This window comes from Halichoerus grypus, chromosome 14 (assembly GCF_964656455.1).
Source record: "Halichoerus grypus chromosome 14, mHalGry1.hap1.1, whole genome shotgun sequence".
In the NCBI taxonomy this organism is placed as follows: Eukaryota; Metazoa; Chordata; class Mammalia; order Carnivora; family Phocidae; genus Halichoerus; species Halichoerus grypus.
Genome location: NC_135725.1, coordinates 81,044,495 through 81,068,017, shown reverse-complemented (window position 1 = coordinate 81,068,017; position 23,523 = coordinate 81,044,495). Strand labels below are relative to the sequence as shown.

General features: G+C 40.7%; 1 long non-coding RNA gene across 1 annotated transcript in view; it reads right to left on the bottom strand.

The window, feature by feature from the left end:
• Nucleotides 1-23,434, bottom strand: part of LOC118545496 (uncharacterized) — an 87,250-nt gene extending 63,816 nt beyond the window's left edge. The window contains exons 1-2 of the long non-coding RNA XR_013443827.1: nt 23,265-23,434; nt 19,848-19,944 (exon numbers count right to left, since the gene is read on the bottom strand). This is a non-coding gene — a long non-coding RNA (uncharacterized LOC118545496). The remainder of the gene's footprint in view (nt 1-19,847; nt 19,945-23,264) is intronic.
• Nucleotides 23,435-23,523: the final 89 nt, after the last annotated feature.

Here is a 23,523-nt window from a genome sequence, read left to right as displayed (position 1 = left end):
CATACACAGAAACCAAATCCAGGTGAATTAAAAACCTACAAGTGGCCGCTTCCTTCCTTTTCCTTACTCTCCCAAATAATTTAGTCCCAAAGCCTTGAGGTAGGGCAGAGCAAAGTAGGCGTTAACAATTTCTTATCACCGGGGCGCCTGGGTGGCTCAGTCGTTAAGCGTCTGCCTTTGGCTCAGGTCATGATCCCAGGGTCCTGGGATCGAGCCCCCCGTCGAGCCCCCGTCGGGCTCCCTGCTCGGCGGGGAGCCTGCTTCTCCCTCTGCCACTCCCCCTGCTTGTGTTCCCTCTCTCCCTGTGACTCTCTCTGTCAAATAAATAAATAAAATCTTTAAAACAAACAAAAAAACAATTTCTTGTCACCTTACTCCTCCTTCATTGTCATCCATCTGGCTCACGTTGTAATCTCTCACCTGGATTATTAGTATCTTACTGCTCTCCCTGCTTCTGACCCAATTGTCTTCCAGTCTGTTCTCAACACAGCAGTCAGAGTGATCCTATTAAATGGTACACAAGGGGCGCCTGGGTGGCTCAGCTGGTTAAGCGTCTGCTTTCGGCTCAGGTCAAGATCAAGCCCCATGTCAGGCTCTCTGCTCAGCGGGGAGTCTGCTTCTCCCTCTCCCTCTGCTCCTCCTCCCTACTCGGGCTCTCTCTCTCTCTCTCTCTAAGAAAAAAATAAATAAATAAATGATACACAACACCATGTCCCTGCTCAAAACTCTGTTAGGATTTCCAACCTCCAAATAAATGTGATAGTTCTTACTGTGATTCCAAAGGCTCTTATCTCCTAATGCTCTCCCCCTAGTTCAGCCTGTTCGTCCTCACTGTTCCTTGAACTCACCAAGCGTGTTTCCACCTCAGGGCTTTTGCACAATTTCCTCTGCCTGAAATTCTCCCTCACTATGACTTTTTTACTCAGAGGTTTTGCTGACCACCTGATTTAAAATTATAGACCCTTCCCCACAAAACCTTAAATTTAATTCTTCCTTCCTTGATTTTTTTCTCCTTCATATTTATAACTATATAGTATAGGATACATTTTACTTATGCATTATCTTTATCCCCACAAGAATGTAAGCTTCCATAAATTCAGGGTTTTTTCACAGCTTTAATTTCAATACCTAGGAAAGTGATTTACATATAGAACGTATTCAATCAGTATCTGTTGAATGAGAAAAATTACAAATGAGTGATGACTTTGGAAACTTCTCAGATTCTTAATTCACCTGCTTTTAGTCATGGAACTAGGACAAAAGAAGTACATTAAAGTTAACACTAGGTGGCGCAATATTATAAGGAAAGTAATCATAATCAGCCCATCCTTTCCTCCTGATACTGCTTCCAGAAAAGCCAGTGTTGCCAAGTTTCCTCTGGCCTCCGCACTCCCCAGCCTGCTGACGTCATGTTTGTAGTAATAACTTAAATTTCACTGATGTATGTCCCACCTGCATGAATATTATTCTGTCTGGCCAAGCATGTCAGTTCTTCTATAAGCACTAGTATAGAACATGCCAATATATGTTATCAAGTTCCTACTCCCCATCCCTTACAATACCCCCCAGCCCACCCTCAACCGAAGTCACCGCTGCATTAAAGCCCTCAAGTTTCCAGAGCGGTGGGGTGGTCTGTGATGAGAAGGAAGCTGTCTCCCCTGGGTTACCCTCTGCTAGATTTCACAGATTTTACTTCCAACCTCCTCTCTCCCTAGAGCCCACACTGGACCCATAGGGTCCATGGGTTAGGGATTGATCTGAATGGCAGCCACCATGGAGGACTAAGAATCACTATTTCCCTGCACCACTAAAGGCTCTCTTACTGCAAGTTTAAGGCTTCTTGACTGCTCACTCCCTAAGGACCTGTTATCCCAGAAGATGACTGGACTCAGTGCTCCTGCCGAGAAGTTGCTGTCACTAATCTGCCCCACCAGTTCCTACCAGGCCAGGGTGACCAACTTGTCCCGGGTTGCCAGGGACTTCTCCAGTTTTAGCACAGGAAGTCTCAGGTTCCAGGAAATCCCTCCGTCCGGGGCAAACTAGGACAGCTGGTACTACTATAGTAAGCCCAGATCTGTCCGCACTCCACTCAAACTCAGACCAGAACTGTCACATGGGTAGTACAGATATTACACTATTCTCTCATTCCACATGTGGCCATCACCAAGCACGTCAATTCTCTCACACTATTCTCTCATTCCACACGTGGCCATCACCAAGCACGTCAATTCTCTCTCCTCTGTGTCACCTGTATTCATTTTCTTCTCAACATGCCCACTGTAAAAGTTAGTGGAAAATGACAGTAACCAAGAAAAGACAGGACCACTGAAGATTCAGAGCCTTTGGGAGTGAAGCGCTGGATCACATCACCTGGGGTAGATGCTGGCTCAGAGCAAAGGGAAGACGAAATGAGTAGGGGAAGAAGGAAGTTAGAAACATCAACCACAGGCTTATAACCAGACAGAAAAAAGGACTAATATCTAGACCTTATTTTCTTCTTTGCTTAATGTATGTGCACATATGTGTGTGTGTTTATGTATTTTCGCATATAATAAGTAATTTTTTTTCCCTCTCTTCCTATTGTAATTGTAAGAATTAATGGCAGTGGTTAACTTACAATTTCATCTTTAGATTACAGAATATTCAAGAGGGACTCCAACTGAACTTGAGTAATTGACATCATCCAGACATGAATGTCATGACATTTGGAACCTTTCCTTTTTTGGGGAAAAGCTGAGAGTGCCTATTTCTACAAAGGGTAGTTGTATCTTGTTAAAGAAATGGCTGGAATTTGGTATTGCTGCACAGGAAGTTGAAATATATGGAGAAAGTTGTGTATGGACATGGAGTAGGCAATACGATGAGTTGTCCCTGTCATTAAACCATTGCCTCTCAGTCCAAATCTACTTTCATGCTCTGCTTTGTGATGCCAGGGCTGGGACTATGGGAACTCTATGTCTGCGTTGCCAGTTGACTTCCTTTGAATTCTGCAAGGCAGAAGGCGGGAAAACAGAAGCACTCCTTCCCTGACAAGTGATTAGCAATGATAACGTTCAACTTTTGGGGGGCACTTCTAGAAGAACCAGGCTCATCATGCCTAATCAAAGACATCAGCAATAGCTAGGCCGTGGCTCCCACTCCAAGGTCTGAGGGCCCCTCCTTTGAGCTTCCTCTTGTCTCCCCAGGCCTAGAGTAGAGTTCCTGGAGTTCCTGGAGTTCCTCTCCATGGGTTAGCTTGGTATCCTCTTCTTTGCCTTTTCAGTTCTCCAAAACTGCTTAACCAATTCCCTATATTAAATTCTCTCTGTTAAAATTCCAAGGTGTTTTTCAATTGTTCTGAACATATCCTGACTGATCCAGTCCCCCTGCTAAGTAAAGAACCCTAACCACCTGCAATGTTGGCTAAAAACAAAGGAAATATGAAGTAAGTGTTAGAACAGGGAAGTGATCAATATGGACTATGACTTTTTTACAGAGATAAAGACTGTATCACTAACGTGTATGTTCGTTATGTACACATTAACCAATGATTTACACTTTTTCTTTCCCCATTATAGTTATGTACGGAGTGTGGGTGGAACTTAATTTACAATTTTGTTCATAGGTCACCAGGCCACAAGTCACCTCTAGACCTGCTGGAGAGGAATGAGGATCACCAGTAGGTCCTGAACTTGAAAAGGATACAATGACTAATGGGACTTGGAGTCTCTCTTCTTGTTTGTGGAGGAGTGTCTTTGTATGATGGGCAGAAGTAGGAAAGTATTAAATGTGAGTAGAAGAGTGAGCTTAAATGCTAGGCGGTAAAAGGGGTGGGCTATATAGATGTTGAGCCCATTGGTCCTCGAATTCATGTTTGCCCTTCCACGGCTCTGCAACCTATGAGGGGGGCACCAGCTTCTCCAAACTGTGGTGCCCAGGCTCACTATCAGCTGGTTTCTCAAAGACTGGAGGATGGGGGTAGGAAGGACGAAGCCAGGATAGTTCTCTCCTTCCCCCTTCTATCTCAGGAACTTCTCTGGCAGTGACTGTAACTCCGTAGGGGCCCCAGTGCTCACTAGACAGGTCCTTAGAGGTCCAAGGATGCAACAGATGAGCCCCAGCTCTGGGACTCAGCGACACAGCTTTCTTACTTTTGTCTCTCCAGGTTACATGCAGTGGCTTTTCCACTGTTACTAATCTCTGGGTTGCTTCACTTTCTCAGTTACGTGCTCAGTTCTATCATCTGGCAGTAGCTTCCCTGCATTATGTTTTCTCTGTTGTAAATACTAAAGACGGTTGCTATTTTCCTCATTGTCCCTGACTCTTAAAACAGACGAGAACTGATCCCACTCCAGGTACACTGTAATGCTAAGTCAATATTCTGCAACTTTCTCACTTTGGGGAATTTATATAAAAATATATCTACACACCTACAAAATGAGATTTGTAAGAGTTTGTTCTATTTGCAAAACCAACAGTATATTGAGAAACAAACAAAAGTCATTTTCTGTAAGGGAACTGGTTAAATAAATATTCGGACATCGACAGAGCTGTAAAGAAGAACAAGGAAAACCCCCTATGAACTAATACAAATTATTCAGTGAAGAGAGCACAGAACAGTTATCTTTTGTGGAAAAAGAAGAAGGAGGAGAAGGAGGAGGAGGAGAAGAAAGAGGACGAGGAAGAGGAAGAGGAAGAGGAAGAGGAAGAAGAAGAAGAAGAAGAAGAAGAAGGTGTTTGTACTTGCATAAACACCAAAAGACACACAAAAAACTAATAAAAGTGGTTACTTACAGTGGGTAAGGTAAAGGAGAACAAGGCAGACAGAGACAAGAGGGAGTATTCTCAATATATATTCTGTATTGTTTGGGCTTTTGAGCCAAATAGTCCCATTACCAATAGAAAAAGTAACAAAAACTATAAAAATGCATAGGAAAAAAATGCAACCTAGTCACTAAATGATAAACAAAACCAATATCAAAACACTTGATATAAAATTGTAGGAACACAAAAGAGGCGGAAAAACTACATACTGTATGATTCCAACTCTAGGACATTCTGGAAAAGGCAAAGCAACGGAGACAGTAAAAAGATCAGTGGTTGTCAGGGGATTGGAGAAGGGACAAACAGGCAGAGCGCAGAGGATTTTTAGGGCAGTGGAAATACTCTGTGTGATATTATGTAGACATATGTCCTCATACATTTATCCAAACCCATACAAAGTACAGCACCACACATTTATCCAAACCCATACAAACTACAGCACCTGAGGTAAACTATAGACTTTGGGTGATTATGATATGTCAATACAGATTCATCCTTGGTAATTAATTTATTTATTAAAACAAAAATGTACCATTCTGGTGAATGAAAGAGGCTATGCCTGTGTTGGGGCAGGGAATATGGGGGAACTCTCTGTACCTTCCTTTCCCTTGTACTGTAAACCTAACACTACTCTAGAAACATAAAGATGAGAGACAAGGGAGAGGAAAAGAAAGGCATCAAATATTCAGAGGGCTCCAGTCCTCATTTATGCAACTGGTCAAGAAGCCAGTGTGGAAATCTTAACTCCCCTTCTCTACCCATTCAAGTTTTGGCTGTGTTTGGCTAGCATAGCAATTCTTTGCCTGGTTGACTAACACAAACTTAGATTCCTGAGGTGTCCAAGTCTGCCTTGTTTTCTGTTAGACTTAATAACTGGGCATGTAAAAAGAAGCATTCCATACCCAGCATAAGCCTGGCTTTATAGCAGTAACCCTAATTTACCTTTGATAATGAGGGCCAATCACACCAACCGACATTAGAAGCCTTACTTCTCTGGCTGTGAACTGAGTTTTTTGACTGATCACAATGTCTTATGAAATACAACAATGATACCAAAAAAAGCATTCAGTGATTCCATGGATTACATTAATGGTAGAATTATAACAAACAGAAATGGCAAATCCAAACAGATTAAATGTCAATTTTGATGATTAAAAAATGTTTCCCCCAAGGCTTCCAGATAAAGATGGCAGATTGAACATAATAATTCAATTTCACTTCCTCTGAAATCCCACTGAAACTACCAAAAAAAGGGATCTTCTAAAGCCCATAAAACTATAAATACAAAGAAAAGGGGAGATAATAGAAACAAAATTTTGCTAGCTGGAATGCAGAAAAGTACTTGAGATACAGTGGGGAAAGCCAAGAACTGAATTGCTGTAGATCACAGAATCTTCCAAGGGCTCAGGAACTGAGTGGGCTTTTAGAAGTGGGGGATAAAAAGAGATATTAAATAAGGATTGATAGAATGCAATTTTAAAATACATTCCCCACCCCTCGAGTGTGGGCTGGATTTAGTGACTCTCTTCTAAAGAATAGTGTACGGAAAGAGAAACAGTAAGTAGAGAAACCTGAGATACCACCCTAGCCAAGTGCTCAAGGTTAACATCACCAGTCCTAAGTCATGTTGATACCGTGCAGCCCTGATATGAGGCAGCTCATCCCTGTGGCATTCTTCCCCAAAATCCATATTCCCAATGTAATCACTGCAAACCCAAACGTCAGGCAAACCCAATGGAAGGACAGCCTACAAAACACTTTGAAACGGTCAAGGTCATGAGAGACAAGGAAAGACCAAACCACCGTCACAGATTGGAGGCTAAGGGAACATGATGACTGAATGCAATCTGATATCCTGCAACAGAAAAAGGACATCCATGGAAAAACTGGTGAAATCCAAATAAAGTCTGTGGTTTAGTTAACAGTAGCATCCTCATGTTAATTTCTTAGTTTTGGCACGTGCAGCTTGATCATAAGAGATGTTACCATGAGGAGAAGCTTGGGGGAGAACATACAGCAACTCCATACTATCTTTGCAACATTTTTTTGGTAAATCTAAAATCATTTCAAAATAAAAGGATTTTTAAAATACAAAAATGAGAAATGGAGATACAGTTCCCATTCCCTTCCCGCATGGCATTGACTGGTGAATGGGGAATGACAGAGCAACTGTGGGAACAAGAACCCTACTGGAAAACAGGAGCATGACCTAAGTCTGGGCATACCGAATGCTAACACCCAATACCAGCCTTAGAACTGGGCATCGGGGCCCCACACGGTAGAAGCCCTACAGATTGAAGAGAGAGGGAGAACACATTGATGAAAGAAACCCATGGGTACCATTATCGCCCAAGACCCAGCACTCGGTGCTGGCACAGTGTGATCTAGAACATTAGATGTTTTATTCTCTGACGCTAACTTCATTTAGGCTCCAGGAAGATGCTTCTCCACTTCTCCTGCTCTTGTCCTCCTTTCTCCTCAAAGTAAAAGGTGACTGTCCCTGAATGCTCTGTAAGTGTGTGGGTTTGTGCTTCTGCTGTCAGGGACAGATTTTGCTACAGAAAGAATGTGCACAGTAGAAGCACTTTGGTAAAAGAAAATACAAATTAACTAGTGTGACAAATCCTTCCTCTCTGAGAGCATGAATGAAATAGATACTTGCATTTTAAAGTCTCAGAGTATTGAAAATCCATTTTTTTTTACCTCATTTCGGATTCCACGTGGAGAATTCAGTGATAGTCACTAATTAGCATACTCTTCAACACTGTTACACATGGCAGCTGAGAAACATTTTGCAGTATTAAATAATTCATATTATTCTCAAATCTGTGTGTATGTCTAGAAGTAATATGTGTGAAGCAAGCTATTCATATTTTACACTGACAGATGGATACTAATTCTAGAATTGTAATTAGTTTCACTTTTACAAAACGTTTGATATGACTTAATTAAATTTTCAAAATATAGTTAAAAATTCCAGCTTTAAATATTTTAAATGTTTGTATTTGTTGGTTATCATCAGTATCTTACCTTTTAGTTTTAATAGATTATCTTGCTTTTTTTTTTTTAAAGATTTTATTTATTTATTTGACAGAGAGAGAGAGACAGCAAGAGCAGGAACACAAGCAGGGAGAGTGGGAGAGGGAGAAGCAGGCTTCCCGCGGAGCAGGGAGCCCGATGCGGGGCTCGATCCCAGGACCCCGGGATCATGACCTGAGCTGAAGGCAGCCATTTAATGACTGAGCCACCCAGGCGCCCCTATCTTGAATGTTTTAAAAGAAAAATACATAAAGTGTACAATGACTCAAGGAAGGTCTAATGCGACATTATTGTCAATAAATCAAATTTTATGTGAAATTTCAGGGTAATATTTTGCTGAAATTAAGAAAAACAAAATTCATAGCAAAGAACATAATCATTTATTAGCTTGGCAAGCCTTTACTATTCATCCAAACATCACTAACTCAGACATATGCAATAAAAATTAAAATTCAGTTGTCTAATAATTCACAGGCTTTCAGTCATATAAAAACCACAGCTCGAGATAATTTTCAGTTTTGTTGTGAAGGTATATATGTCAAGTCAAGAGAAGAAAAGAGAGTTTATTTAGTAGTTTGATTTATAACTTTTAAATATTTAGACGTGCGGTGTGTGGGTCTCCATTAGCATTTATCCTGGGACACATAAAATTATACTGAAAAGCAATTTAAATCAGTAACTGGTATAAAGAAAAATAAGAAAAAAGTTTTAAATAAGCAATTTTTAACCTCAGAAAAAGCATAAGAAAAGAAATATGCTCATAATACATTATGATATTTGACTATGCATAATATTGGCATAGGTATAGTGTAAATACTGAACATTCATGCAACCAAAAATTATGTTGAGAGGATAGAGAAAGGAAGCAGAGAGGATGGCAGGGTGAGAGATAAATCCTCGGCTAGCGTAAGGAAAATCATTATATAAGCTCTAAAATTCCTATTCCCCATTCCCCACAATGGAAGAGCTCCACTGTAACATATCTATCTGACAACAGAGAGCTGGTGAGGTGCCTACAGGTGTAACGCTGAGTCCAGAACCCAGAACTGGCAGCTGCTGCTAGTGAACTGAGCCCTCAGCAACGGCACGGACCAGGGCAGCCTTGAAGACGAGAAGTCCGTGCTGCTGAAGCCCATGCATAGCCTCTACCACTAACACCACGGCCACTCCATTCAGCAAGCATCAGGCTGGCTGGAGACCAAAGAGAACTGACATTTACAGAGTGAGCCATCCTGAACATCCGAGTGTCAAGAAGCTCTTCTGCAATGGAGAATTTCTGCTGGGCATTTCATAAAAGCAAGAAGGATTAGAGGAAAGAAGTCTAGGGAGTATTTACTTTTTATCTATTTTTTTTCAGATTTTATTTATTTGTCAGAGAGAGACACAGAGAGAGAGAGAGAGAGCACAAGCAGGGGGAGTGGCAGGCAGAAGGAGAAGCAAGCTCCCCGCTGAGCAAGGAGCCCGATGCGGGACTCAACCGCAGGACCCTTAACCAACTGAGCCACCCAGGCATCCCATTTTTTATGTTTTTTAAATGCGTATTTTAAAATTCTTTTTATTTATTTTTTAAAAATTTTTAGCAGTAAGAAATAGTTACATATCACTCCTACAATCAAAAATAAATTTTCATAAATTAACTATGGTAAAACCTCCCTGAGATTTAATCACCATATTCACCCTGTTATGTGATGACCATGCCTACTACTTGTTCATTTCTATCAGAGAGCTCTGCCATCCCCACTGAGATTAGGTCTCTCATTCCAAATGTGGCCCTATCCGTCAGTATTCTCAGCCTAGAAAGGACAGCCGGTTTAGTGCTTTTTAAAGATTCTCATACTTCCTTCACTAATCCATTCCTTGTAGCAAAACTAAACTGACAGTCTTCTGGAATATACCAGGGGACCTAAGAGGGGCCCATGGGCAGACTGCATGACAGATGTAACCCTGCACTCTGTACCCTAAAATTTTTTATCCCTTCTTTTAGACCAAATTCTTTCTGGCTTTTCAATGCTATTTGGGATTAGCCAGCTCAGTACATTGTTAGAACAACAGCTGGCTGCAAATGCTATCTTATCAATTAATTTGGCTTAATCTAAAAATTCCATTTCCATTTTCCTGGTCAAGATCCCTCAAATCCACTCCTGCAAATATTCCCCATATTTTCATGACATAAATGAGCAAATTCCTATCATTCTTGTGGATGTTAACACTCAACTATGGATGTGCCACAATTGAGAACTCTGTTTCAGATAAACCTAGGAGTTTGGGGTTCTCTAAGCCTTCGTTTCTGTCACTTATCTCTATTCAATTTGTCAAGACCCCTCTCTTCCCTAATCTAGCTTAACCTATCATTCATATAAAATACTTGCCAAAGTATTTAAATTCAGGCTCTAATATAATTTACCAAACCACAGAACCAATCTTTGAATTAGGTTTTCAGATACCTGAGCCCTATGACTATAAACTGTAAGAGATTTTTTTCAAGACTATCCCATAAAGGCGTGAGTGTCATTCCACTAGGGCAATATTTTTGCAATTTGAGCATGTCATCTGCTTGCTTGAAATCATCCATGCCATTAAAGGCATCCATCATGGTTCAATCAGTCCTCTTCCCCTTTAAATTGGTCTATGGTAGTAGTTATCCGGTTCCCCAGAACTTCCTCTGAAGTGAGCACACAGTCCAATATGACCATCCAGGATAAGCTGATTAGCTCTTTTGCCATCTCATAGTACGGAACGTCACCTAACCGTCACGGAATATGAAAGGAAGGCTCTGCCTTTTGTCTGATCTCTACGTAATTACCATTTCCCTGCAGCCGTGTGACCTGCAATCTACTGTAACCACTAGACAGTAAGCTCCAATGGAGGGACCATGTCTATCCTGTTAATCCCAGCATCCCCAGCACTTAGGCTGTACTTGACACATAGTAGGCACCTAGTTAGTATTTACTGAACAAATTAATAAAGCCGAACGTCAATTCCTCTAAGAAACTTTATTATAGTGCTTATTACGTGTTTTTCCTTCTGGGCTGAGTCTCTCAAGACAGAAATCTATCTTGATCTTGGGATTGTAGGTTCGAGCCCCATGTTGGGTGTAGAGATTACTTTAAAAAAAGAAACAGAGATGCCTGGGTGGCTCAGTCGGTTAAGCGTTCGACTCTTGATTTCAGCTCAGGTCATCATCTCAGGCTAGTGGGATCAAGCCCCACATAGGGCTCCGTGCTGAGTGTGGAGCCTGCTTGGGATTCTCCCTCCCCCCACCCCCGCTGCTCTCTCTCTTTCAAATAAATAATCTTAAAAAAAAAAACAAACAGAAACCTAGTAACAAAGACACCTAGTAAACTTGTAACCAAGGTACAGGAAAGACCTCAAACAATGCATATGATAAAACCAACGTCCCTACTACCACCATCAAGGGAGATATTGTTGAAATAACTGAGAGCTTAAAAACTTACAGGCTCATCTGCATAGGAACATGGAAAAGCTGGAACAGCTTAAGTGGCTAACACTTGCAGAACTGGTCTCCTAAGAGATAGACAAATTGCTTTCATCCCTACCAAAAAAAAAAAAAAAAAAGCCCTTTTTGGAAACTGCCTGTATTCCTTTTTATATCATTATAATAAAAGAAATTCCTAAATTTAAACTCATTAGGTGTGAAAGGGTATTCTTCATAAAAATAACAATTACATCTGAAAATGTTAAGAGGCTGGCTATTAAATAATCCATGTACTTGTTAGGGCAAATTTTCTGTTTCTGTTTTTCTAATATCAGAGACTCTCCAGGAGAGGAGTGTAGGTAATTTTGGTGCAAAGAGAGCTTTGATGGGAAAAAAACATGCTTGGATGGATTGGAGCAATGTGATAATTAGGGTAAGTTGCACCGCACACTAAGTAGTAGAGGAAAAACAGGTAAGAACAGTGAAAGGATGCTAAGGACAAAACACCCCAATTTACAAACTGCCTCAGGCTGCTTCAAGACTTAGAACAAAATATCTTTTCCTCTTGTTTCTGCACCTCACCCCTTGCTCTCCAGTTAGTGCTGCAGTTTATCTGCTTCTAAATGAAGGATTACAGGAAGGATTCTGAGAGGTTTCTTTTGAACACGAACTCCACTAAATACAACTACTGTGCTGCTCGATTTGCTTGCAGTCGAAAATTGTGCATACCCAATGCTCCGACTGGTACTACTGAGGCAATAATGAACTTTCTGCCACTTTGGAAGGTCTAGGATTCTCAGAAAAGCCTTGTGATGATTTCAACTCCTGAACAAATTACCTGACATAGAGCTAAGAATGATTCAGTGAGCGCATATGGAACATAAAACCGATCAGCCTCGCACAAGGGGGAAAAAAAATCACTGACACAACCAAACACTTTTATTAATTATTGCACTGCCACTCTATAAAAATATGGTAGCTTTTACATTGAAAAAAGGAAAGTTCCACTACACTGAATTAGAACCACTTTGTTGAATTCTAAGAATAATTTAATTTTATCATTTTGAGGAAATTTGTATAAAATTACCCCTTTGTCTTATGACATGCAGACTATAACACAGACTGCTTGCCATGATTTAGTGCACATCCTGTCTTTTTATTTTCTTTTCGGTCTATGGACATTTGGTTAATAAACTATTAAATTATTAATTTATTATTTATTAATAAATAATAAAAACAGAACTCAACCCAGAAATCATTCTCAACTTCTTTCCTTCCAGTAGAAAAACAGTTTCCATTTCTCCACCAAGAAACCAATGTTTAGAGGAAATGTGGGGCAGCAAAAAAGTCACTTTGTTCTTATATTTTAAAAAAAGCTAAAAGTGAAAGAGAAGTGGCAATCACTATTTCCTAAATTCTATATGGTTTGACTAATTTTTAGTAACCCCAACTCCTAGATTCAGCACCGATTAAAGGAAACCTTATATTTAGACCATTTTAACTTTTCAGGGGATGTAAATTCTATCAGGAATAAAATGTGGATTTTATTTTTACTTGAATCTCCGTGTTTACCATAAAAAAAATCACCAGGCACTACACAGAAGAAGACGTGAAGAGATGGAGAGATATACCGTATTTGTGATGAGGAAACTGGGCCTTCAACCACTGTGGTTTTCCAGGTTCTCTCAAAGAGCCAAGTAGTATCTTTGAATTTCTCTTTCAACCTGAGCCACCTGCCATCACCTCTATACATCACTTTCAAACTCTAGATGTCACTTTCTCCTTTGAGTTTGCTTTGCCTGAAAAACACCCTTTCTTTGACGTTTCCTGTTCTTGGTAAGATACAGCACTTTTCCTCAGATCGCACCAGCCCAAGGGGAAGGTCGGATCGCAGTAAGTCTCCCCAAACTATAGGTCTCTGGCACCTGAAGAGCTCTAGTCTTTCTGCTGAATGGCTCTCAGTGTCCCAACGGCCGCTTCATGGATGCTCCACAGAAAAATCCAGTTGGTTACCCATTGGCTGGCACCATTTCACTCCTCTGCTAATGATTTTCCCTGGTGTTGCTAATGAACCAAACTGGGGCCAGGCTGCCATGCCCTCTGATGGCACTTCAGCTATGGGGACCCACCAACAGGTACCAGCGCTAATGGAACTGCCAACATCTGCACCATGGGTCCCGTCCTTTGACCATTCTGTTGTCAGTGATACAGCCACTGTAATTTCAACACCATTCTTCTCTGTAGCTACCATGTTTTATCATTCTGAGTCTGACAGCTGGGCTCTAGAGCTGTATGCATGAGCCTCTGCTATACTGAAGCCATCTGTCTGCGACTAAGCTAGCCGACTGCCCTTAACTGAAATATGGGCTCCTGAAAAATCTTCTTTATTTTATTTTATTTATTTATTTATTTTTTAAAGATTTTATTTATTTGACAGAGAGAGACACAGCGAGAGAGGGAACACAAGCAGGGGGAGTGGGAGAGGGAGAAGCAGGCTTCCTGCGAGCAGGGAGCCCAATGCAGGGCTTGATCCCAGAACCCTGGGATCATGACCTGAGCCGAAGGCAGGCGCTTAACGACTGAGCCACCCAGGCGCCCCAAAATCTTCTTTATTTTAAAGAATTACACATTTACTATGCCTTTTTAGGAAAAACTTAATTCCTCTCAGTTGATGAAGAAAAGCTATTCTTTACTGAAGAGTGCTAGATAATGATAATAAACGTAGTAGGAATAATAAAATCAGAAAATCACTGTTTGGCAACCTCTGCCCCTCAATAAAATAATTGATTCAGGCAACAATTACCAGTGGATGTCGGAAAAAATTAGCAAATAAAACAAACAGAGTAAAATGCTAGCGCTTACTGAATGAAGTAGTGGGTCAATTCTTTCAACATTCCATATGATTGAAATTTTTTCAGTAAAAAGTTGGGGCAGGGGTAAAAGTCTCCCTTGATTTACAGTGAGGTGGGTCTTTTTCATGAGGATTGGTATTCCCTTATGTACAAAACCCTGGAGTCATCTAGGCATGCCCAGAATATACTGACTTCTGCGGAAACACAATTTAAGCCTGAGCTGAGAACCCTGCTAGGCTGACTCATAATTTTTGTCCTGATGCCTTCCTCTTTCCCATCCTTTCGGTTCTGTTTCAGAGCTGTTTTCACTTCCCATCTGTTTTAAGAGCAACTCCTGAAAACAAATACGAGTTTATAACTGCACAGTTACAACAGAGGTTAAGCCAGAACCATCTGGGAAGCTTTATCAAAATACACCCATCCAGAGCCTGACCCTTTGATATTTCAATTCACTAGTTCTTGGGTGGGGCCTGGGCATATGATTTTGAAAAAGTCTCCAGATAACTCTGATATGCCTCTCTGAAACAGAGAGGTGTTTCTCTGAAACTGTACTTAAGCTTTTACCTGAAGAATCCATATACAGAAGAAGGGATGGGGGCAGATTTAGAAATGGAAAAGATAAATATCAAGTCAGGAAGCTTGAAAAGTTCAAATTATTGGTATGGTAGTCATTAATGCTGCTCACTGGCATCTAATTCTCTTTCCTGTACCCCCGAAACTGCACTTTCCCCTTCTCGTTTAAAGTTGGACCCGGCCATGTTCCCGGCTTTGGCCAGTGAAATGTAAGCAGCAGTGGATGTGTCACTTCCAAGCAGAAGTCATCAAGACACAGGACACAAGTCACCATATCCCTTTTTTCCTGCCTTGGTGATGGTGAAACCATGTGTCGAGATGGTGCCTCCATCTGCTGAGATCCTTGGGGGGCTATGATGAAAGAGCCCCTGTCATCCCATGTAGGCCATGACATGGGAGTAAGAAACAAGCATGTTTGTGATAAATCATTAAATTATGAAAGCTGTTGGTAGAGCGTGAGACTCAGTTGGTAGAGCGTGAGACTCTTGATCTCAGCGTCGTGAGTTTGAGCCCCAGGTTAGGCACAGAATGTATGTAAAAATGAATGAATCAATGAATGAATGAATGAGTAAATAAATAAAATGTGGGGATATTTAAAAAAAACATAGGAAAGTTGTTCATTAATGCAACATAATCTACTCTATCCTGACTGATAAACTGGCAAATTTTTTTTTCACAGAATCTAAGCAACTTATAGAGAATGAGTTCTATCTCCATCAATGACTAAACATTTACAGAGATGGTGTTAAATAGAGAGAAATGAGGGAGTTTTAGGGTCAGAGAGCCCTAAGTTTAAACCTGTGGCATCACTTGTTTCTTCTAATAAAGTTAGTATATAATGTCTGTATAACTTTCAATTACCTTGAGTAACTGCTGACATTTTTTTTTTTTTAAGATTTTATTTATTTATTTGACAGAGAGACAGCGAGAGAGGGAACACAAGCAGGGGGAGTGGGAGAGGGAGAAGCAGGCTTCCCGCGGAGCAGGGAGCCCGATGCGGGGCTCCATCCCAGGACCCTGGGATCATGACCTGAGCCGAAGGCAGATGCTTAACCATCTGAGCCACCCAGGTGCCCACTGCTCACATTTTTGAAGTTCTTACTGTACACCAGGCACTGAGCTGAGTACACTACATGGATTATTTCACTTACTTTTCCATTTTGCAGATAAGAAAACTGAAGTTTATTTTATTTTATTTTTAATTTATTGATTTGACAGAGACAGCAAGTAAGAGTGCACAAGCAGGGGGAGCAGCAGAGGGAGAGGGAGAAGCAGACTCCCCACTGAGCAAGAAGCCCACGTGGGGCTTTATCTCAGGACCGTGGGATCATGACCTGAGCCGAAGGCAGACACTTAACCAATTAAGCCATCCAGGCGCCCCAAGAAAACTGAAGTTTAAAGGAGCAAATAACTTGCTCAAGATCACAGAGCTAGGAAATGGCAGAACAAGATATCTAATACAGGCAATAGGGCCACAAAGCCTGTACTCTTAACCACTACTCCTTCTGCTTCCCTAATGTGACTTTGACCAAGTTACTTTGAAGCTCAGTTTCCTCTATAACGGGGTTGAGAGCTACCAGGCAGGGTTTTTTTTATAAGGATTAAAGGAGATAATTGGGTAAAGCAATTAATATGATTCCTGGCATATAGCAGGTATTTAAGACATGGTAGCTATTATGTTTTATTAGCTAATATGTCACTCCTTGGCCTCTCCTATAAAGGGAGAATAATCAATATGGGAAAAGATAACAAGAATAAATACTTGTCATGACCTATGTGAACTCAGTACCATAAAAAGATAGGTAACACACATACAATAATCAATCCTACATTACTATGCTTACATTACTTAATGGCCAATGCTGACTTCTTAAAATGGGTTTTTGAAAGTAAAGATACGGTGTATCAGCAAATGCCACCTATAAGATTCCCAAGGATGGGGGCGCCTGGGTGGCTCAGTCGTTAAGCGTCTGCCTTCGGCTCAGGTCATGATCCCAGGATCCTGGGATCGAGCCCCGCATCGGGCTCCCTGCTCCGTGGGAAGCCTGCTTCTCCCTCTCCCACTCCCCCTGCTTGTGTTCCCTCTCTCGCTGTGTCTCTCTCTGTCAAATAAATAAATAAAATTAAAAAAAAAAAAAAAAGATTCCCAAGGATGTAATAACTGCAACCAGTAGCTCCAAGGCCATTATGTCTCAAGGTCCAAGAAAAAAAAAGACTTCAAGGGTAGTGAAAGATATTTTCTGCTCAACTATTCACAAATGATACACTGGAATTGATAGAGTTCAATAACCTTATGTGCATATATTAGTTGATAAGCTACGTAAGACAATACCATATTTAATGTGAAACTATTTGCTCTGGGTCTTCTATTTCTTTATTTAACTTTCCTTTTTCTTTTGCTTCCGTACGTAATAACATAAGAGTACAAGTACAGATTTTCTACATAGACAATATTCTGCAAACGAAGAGTTTTATTTTCTCCCTTCCCAATCTGCACACCTTTTACTTCCTTTCTTGTCTTATTCCATTAGCTAGGACTTCCAGTATGATGTTGAAAAGGAGGGATGATCAGAGTCATCCTTGCCTTGTTCCTGATCTTAGTAGGAAAGCTTCATGTTTTTCACCATTAAGCATGCTGTTCATTGTAGGTTTTTGTACATGTTCTTTACCAAGTAGAGGAAGTTCTCCTTAATTCCTAGTTTACTGAGAGTTTTTATGATGAATGAGTAGTGGGTTTTGTCAAATCCTTTTTCTGCGTCTATTGATACAATCATGTGATTTTTCTTCTTAAATCTGTTGATGTAAGAGATTACATTAACTGACTTCCAAATGTTGAACCATTTTACGTATACTTGTATATAATTTTTTTTTGAGAGAGAGAGCACTAGTGGGGGGTGGTGGGCAGACGGAGAGGGAGAGAGAGAATCTTAAGCAGGCTCCATGCTCAGCACAGAGCCCAATGCAGAGCTCAATCCCACAACCCTGAGATCATGACCTGAGCCGAAATCAGGAGTTGGATGCTCAAGCAACTAAGCCACCCATGCACCCCTGTATATAATTCTTTTTATACCTTTTTGGGTTTGATTTTGCTAATATTTTGTTGAAAGCTTTTACACTTTAAAACTTTATGCTCATGAGAGATATTGTTCTTAGTTGTCTGATAACGTCTTTGTCTGATTTTGGTGTTGGTAATGTTGGCCTCATAGAATAAGTTAGGAACTATTCCCTCTGCTTCTATCTTCTGGAAGAGATTGTACGGAATTGGTGTGATTTCTTTCTTAAATGTTTGGTAGAATTCACTAGTGAACCCATCTAGGCCTGGTGCCTTCTGTTTTAGGTCATTAATTATCAATTCAATTTCTTTAATAGACATAGGTCTATTCAGATTGTCTATTACATAACCTTTTGATAGGAAGAATTCATTCCATCCCTTTGTTAAGATCTTTCAGGGGCTTCATATTTACCTTCTAAGTTTGGCATGTACCTTTTAGTCCACTGCCATCTCTTAACGCTCCAATTTCCTGCATATCTTACTACTTGCATTTTCCCCAAAATATCAAGCTCTGTCATATGCCTATGTATGCATAAGGGCTTTTCTGTGTTCCTAAAGTATCCTTTTCTAACTTGTATTTATCCTACTAAACTCAGCTTTCCACAGAAGCCTTTCCTGATATCTCTAGGCAATTTACCTGCTCTGTTCATCTTATACAATAGAAAAACGAAATTATTCTTACAAATTATAAGAAAAAAGCCAAACTTTTAAATAGTTATTTTAAATTTTCAATGTAATTCAAGATGTACAATGAAACTATAAAATACTAACCTGGTTGTAGATTGTGTCCTTTATAAATTCAGTATCAAAGACAGGCAGACAGACACATTTTGACACAGCATATCACAATGATATAAAAACTGAACAATAAAATATCATTTCAAGATAAAGGTTAAGTATATATCAAGACTGAAGGCAAACTTGAATACTCATTTAGGTATACTTAGATACTTAGATATATCACTTTCTCAGAAGTGTTTGTATATAAAACATTTGAGTTTTTTTGTTTCTTTTTATTATTCTGAATGGTTAAGGGCTTAAACTCTGGAGTCATACACACTTGGAACAGACACCAGTTATAATGTGTGAGACCTTGGGCAAGTGATTAAAACATCTCAATTTCTTCAATTTCCTCATGGGATAAAAATAAACAGTAACTAGTGGTGATGGTAAATGATGGTAATGATATTACTTGAATTATTAAAAATAATGTCATTATATAGGCCTCTCTTTCCCCTCATGTACAGTGTTGGGAAAAATGGTTTTTTTTACCATGGACCCTAGTACCCTGCAAATAATAACCTGTCGAACCCCTTCTCCAACATCATTCTTCTTTATTCTTTTTTATAACTTTGCTAAAACAGTAGAATAGGGGCTGGATGGAGCAACATTTGAAGTAGAGTAATCCTTCTGAACCAGAAACTTTCCTTTTAGTAGTTATTAAAAATAAATCATGTCTAGAAAAATAATTACTCATAATTATAGGTCCCCTATACACACTTTGCAGGGAAACATAAATGGTTTTGAGTATCTCAGAGATATGGATATGAGAAAACAGGCAAGACAAAGATTTGGATCACCATAGTCATATGTGATATTATGGGCTAAAATGTGTTCCCCTAAAATTCATATGTTGAAGTCCTAACCCCCAGGACCTCAGAATGTGACTGTATTTGGAGACAGGGTCTTTTTTTTTTTTTTTTTTTTGAGACAGGGCCTTTAAGGGGGTAATTAAGGTAACGTGATGTCATTACAGTGGGCCCTAATCCAATATAACTGGTATCCTTGTAAGAAGAGGAAATGTGGGGGCGCCTGGGTGGCTCAGTCATTAAGCATCTGCCTTCGGCTCAGGTCATGATCCCAGGGTCCTGGGACTGAGCCCCGCATCGGGCTCCCTGCTCTGCGGGGAGTCTGCTTCTCCCTCTCCCACTGCCCCTGCTTGTGTTCCCTCTCTCGCTGTCTTTCTCTCTCTCTCTGTCAAATAAATAAATAAAATCTTTAAAAAAAAAAAAAAAAGAAGAAGAAGAAATGTGGACACAGATGCATACAGAGAGAAGACAATGTAAAAACATAGGAAGAAAATGGCACCTACAAGTCAAGGAGAGAGGCCTGGAACAGATTCTTCCCTCAGGCTCCTTAGAAGAAACCACCTCTGCTGACTCTTGATCTTGGACTTCTCACCTCCAGAACTGTAAGAAAAATAAACTTCTGTTATTTAAGCCATCCAGCCTGTGGTACCTTGCTGTGTAAGCCCTAGCAAGCTAATATATGTAAAAAGGAATACTAGAATGTAAGCTCCACAAGGGAGGGAATTTTTGTCTTTTTTTGTTCATTGATGTATCCCAAGTACCTAGAGCAATACCTGGTACATAATAGGTGCTCAGCAAATATTTGCTAAGTGAACTTCTTAATAAATAAAGTAGATTAATAAAATTCTTCCTATAGACGCTCTATTAAATACCATCAATGTTTCAGTCACGCTTTTTATTCTCATAAGACCTGAGAACCTGGACTCTCAGTGCTCTTACCAACTCTGTGTTTAATTGGTCTGCTGCCACAGCCCAAATATATAAAATCCTCTGGTGAAACTCTTGGTATGATACAATTCCAGGAGTAATTTCTTAAAGACAAGAGCTAATAAGATAAAAATGCTGCTGTAATACAATAAATGTGAATTAGTCCACATAAAGAAACAGATCAAACTTGTTAGTTCCATCCTGGGGAAAACACCACAAACAGATGTGCTTGCTGGTATTTGCTATTCCCTGAAAAGTATCTGACTAGCTGATTTCACTAAAGGCATTGAGAACAGCCTGGATTCACAATTTAAAGGAAAAAAAAAAAAATAAGGATCCTCCTGTTGTTTTTATTAAAGCATGTCTTATGTGGACACAGGAAAAAGACAGATTAAATTTCCTCTGACTTTCTCAATTATAGGGCTTCGTGGTGCATGTATGTCTTTAAACCAAATCCATGTCTTAATATCATCACTATCACCATCAGTCAATACTTAATTTAGTTCCCTGAATATGCTAGGGAAATAACAGCAAAATAAAACATAAAAGAAATATGGAATCTATATTCTGATTCTAACTTATATGCAAATATCCCTTAATAACAGCTAGAACAAAAAATTCACCAAAATTATAATAGTTCTTGATGTGGGGAACAAAGGCAAAAGAAAAAAAATTAAATTTCCTTACAACTTACAGCTCATTGACAAGTCCTTTGGACTGGCAGAGTGACCTTCCTCTAGAAACTTAACTGCTTTGATGTTAATACTCTGCTAAGGGCAAAAGACAACCTTCGCTTAACATCCCGACCTCCAGGATCCTGTAAGTCTACTTTAACATATAAAAATTCCTTTGGAAATTTCCTTTATCTTTACTCTCCCACGATACATGTTAGCAATCATCCTCCAAGCATATGGCCCACCGATACATATCTGAAGGGTCTCATGACTAAGGTTTTACTAGACAGTAATAAATGACCTTTCATAACAATAGCTAGCCCCCTCAAGGTCCTAGAAACCTTGCTTCCAAAATTCCCTAGAGACTTATGTACGCTAGAGAGACTTAACGCTATTCCTAACCCCCTTCCAACTTGAAAGTATATAATCAGTCACGCATCACAACCCCAGTGTAGCTCTTTCTGCCCATGGGTCCTGTCCCCATGCTTTAATAACACCACCCTTTTGCACCAAAGATGTCTGGAGAATTCTTTCTTGGCCGTGGACTTCAAACTCTAACATGAATATGCATGAGAAAGCCAGAATGCACTAGTTTCATGGGCAGGGAAAATTCAGCATTTTAAAATCAAAACGTGGAAACATACATCCTGAAGGTAATTTAAAAATCAAGTCAAAACTTGTTCTTAGTTTTCAGTCAGTCCTTGGGCCTGGAATTAGCTCCCCAACTGATGCAATTTGAAACCAGAGCCAACAAGTGTTTACCAAAGTCTTTGTCCCAAAGGGAGAGAAGCCTCTTTTCTAAGTCTCCAGGAGTGATGCTGCTGGGATTGCTTTGAGACTTGAGCAAAGGTAGCAAGTAGGAGTACAAACATCAAAATCATTTTGAAACATTTTCTTTTCCAGCAAAATGAAAGCCAAATAGTTTTCCATGATATGCAATCTGTAATCAAGCCCTCCTCTACTGAAGGATTTAGTTAGCTGCTGGTGCATTTGCTCCTTTTTCCTGGGAACCACAGCATAAACAGGAAGTATATGCCTCTGGGGCTTATTCGTTGCAGAATGGAAAAAATGAAGCTGTGGATTTTCTCAAGGATGATTTAGAGAGGAAGGATCATTAAGTTACTGTACTCCCCTCCTTATCTTCTCCAGGAGGCTTGGAAACCAAACGACTGCACAAGCTGTACTCCACAGGCAGGAAACTACAAACAGTTCTTTGCCCATACATGACTGGAAGTCAACTTTACAGCTCTACGTCAGGCCTTTATCACATACTCGAGTCTGCATCCCAAAGCAAAAATGATCAACCCCTGTCTTAACACCTGTTAGAACTGTGTGTGCTCCAGTTTCCATCCTGACAGCCACAAGGCTCTGGAGCTAAAATCAGAAAGTCTACCCTTTCATATTAACCAAACACCACAGTGTTGGGTATTAAACACCAAACACTGAGCCTATTAAAAAGAAGAAAAATGTACTCCCCACAAGGGAGATCTTTGTGGTGATGGAATAGCTCTGTAGCTTGACTGCAGTTGTGGTTATATCCATCTACGCATGTGATAAAGCAGCACAGAACTACACACACACCTCGTGCTGCTGTCCCTGTCCAGGCTTTGATAACTTAGTAGTTAAGTAAGGGGTAACTATTGGGGGAAAGTGGGTAGAAGGTACACATAACCTCTCTGCACACTCTTTGCAACTTTTTGTGATATCTGCACTTATTTCAAAATAAAATATTTTTAAAAGTGGACCTTCTCGTGGGTATATCAACATACTTTGAACATTTTGCATTTGGACAAGTTACGGAGCACTGGGTGTCATACGAAAACAATGAATCGTGGATCACTACACCAAAAACTAATGATGTATTGTATGGTGACTAACATAACATAATAAAATAAAATTTAAAAAAAATGTAAAAAAAAAGTTATGGAGAATAAAACATAGCCTGGTTTTCAAGTGTAAGGTTTCGGCCGCCACCCAACAGAGAGCTTGAGGTTGGGAATACCCTTGCGGATGCTTTGCCTGGGACTCCCTTTCTGACCTCCCGCACTGCCTGTCCCCTGACTCAAATTCAGGTCACACCTCAACGCCACCTCCTTACGGAAGGCTTCTCTGCGCCCCCTAACTAAAGTAGGTGCCCTCTGCTCTTCTGAGTACCTGGGCCCCTTCACCGCGTTCTTCGTCCGAGTAAAGATCTGGTTAGTTTGTCGCCTGTCTCGCCCCTCGCCTATAAGCTCCATGAGGGCCCGCCCCGTGTCTGCCCCGCGCGCGCCGCTGGGCGGGTGGCAGGTGCACGGGGAGGAGTTTGTTGAATAAACGCACCTCACTGGGATTCACCCCCTCCGGCTCCAGGACGTCGCTCGCTTCCTCCCCCTCGCACCCACTGACCCTCTCAGCCCAGGCGGAGCTCGGACCCCACCCGCCCAAGGAGGGCGCCATTTTCTTCTTACTCGTCTGCCCAGAAGCCTGCTCTCCCTTGCGTGCACCTTTTGCTCAGGCCACCCCCACAGACCCCTCCCCAATATCTTCCGCCACCGCCCTGCGCTCCCGGGTGCCCGCCCCTCCCTTCCGGTGCCGCTCC